The sequence below is a fragment of the Lontra canadensis genome, unplaced genomic scaffold, assembly GCF_010015895.1.
Source record: "Lontra canadensis isolate GAN:19392208 unplaced genomic scaffold, GSC_riverotter_1.0 scaffold29, whole genome shotgun sequence".
Taxonomy (NCBI): domain Eukaryota; kingdom Metazoa; phylum Chordata; class Mammalia; order Carnivora; family Mustelidae; genus Lontra; species Lontra canadensis.
The window spans coordinates 6,026,953-6,028,488 of record NW_022631023.1 but is presented as its reverse complement, the minus strand read 5'-3'; positions in this window follow the sequence as shown (position 1 = coordinate 6,028,488).

The window sequence follows — 1,536 nt, the reverse complement described above, 5'->3', positions numbered from 1 at the left end:
CCTCCAAGAGAAGGCAGTGCCATCATGACTCGATGTGGCATCAGCTCTGCCTCAAGAAGTTCCTTGAAGTTTGAATTCCAACACCTTCAGTCAAAAACATGAACCAGTAGATAACAAGGAAATGCCTGTTCGTTTTATCTAACTAAAATATGGTTTTAACCCTAGGTCCACTTTTTTAAAAATATTTGAGCATTTTTACATAACTGAAATTATTAAATCCTGGTTCCATTATTATTTAAATAATAATTTTCTGAGCTAGGTATATGCCGGCCATCCAGAGGATCAGGATAAAGATTCTAAAACACTAATTCTATACATATTAACTCTAATTGCTCTAAGAACTTAGAGGTGTAGGGCGACTGTGAGAACCATATTCTAGAAACCAAACAGATTCACGGGGTAAGGAAAGCTTCCTTTGAGGAGTGTTACTGTAGCTGAGAGCTAGGAACTGTGGAGGGATCAAACAGGCAGGACGGAAAGCACTACCGAGAGGCAATTTTCCAAGCATGGCCAGAGAGCTATCCCAGCTGTGCTGAGGATCCCAGGATGTTGCACCCACGGCTCCACGATTACCAACAGGTGGGCTCAAATCAGTGTTCTTTCTGCCAATGTCTCAAAGCCAGATTTTCAAATTTCAAATATAGGATTAATTAATGCACTCCTAGGCTTTTGGAAACTTCACATCATGCCACTTCGTTTTTTACAAAAGATCTACCTGATTTTGCTAACCAAAAGAAATCAAAGACGATCTCACTTTTATTTAAAAAAAAAAGGGGGGGGGCACCTGTGTGGCTCAGTCAGTTAAGCATCTATCTGCCTTTGGCTCAGGCTCCCCCTGCTCAGCACAGAGCCTGCTTCTTCTCCCTCTGCCTGCCGCTTCCCCTGCTTGTGGTCTCTAATAAATAAAGTCTTTAAAAAAAAAAAAAAATAGTTTGGGGCCAAAAGCGCAAACAGTGTTTGGTGTTGGTTTTGCTGAGAGCCTCTAGAGAGGCAGCAAACACCCTGAGCCAGAAGAGCGGCCCACCGAGCTCCTCCCGCTGCTGCCCGAGCTCTTGTACTGTCTGAGCACCTGGGCTTGAGTCACACTCATTCTGTGCATCCGTTAGTAAGCCATGTCCTAAGATACCAGAGAAGCCTGAGAGGTGATTTTTCAGAGTCTGCAAATGCTTCAATTTTTTCCATCTATATTAATGGCAGCTGCATCTTTGTTTTATCCCATATTTGGGCTTATGAAAGCTTTCACAGGCATGCCTTACTTTCAGAGAGCAGGCAAAATCTGTATTTCTTGATAAAAATGCACCTGAACTTCAGCCGCTGAGGGTTAGGTTTTATCTGTTGGCACTCTAGCCTTGCAGCCATTAAATCAAGCTATCTAAAACTGTTTTAAAGGTACACAAGCCTTGCTGGGGGGTGAGTTTGGGGACCCCACCTCATTTGCAGACATTCAGCAGTTGGTAAGAACAGGCTAGAGACCGCCAAAATGCAAGAGTCCATATCTCGGCTCTCCCACTCTATCCTTTTCACCACTAAGGATGA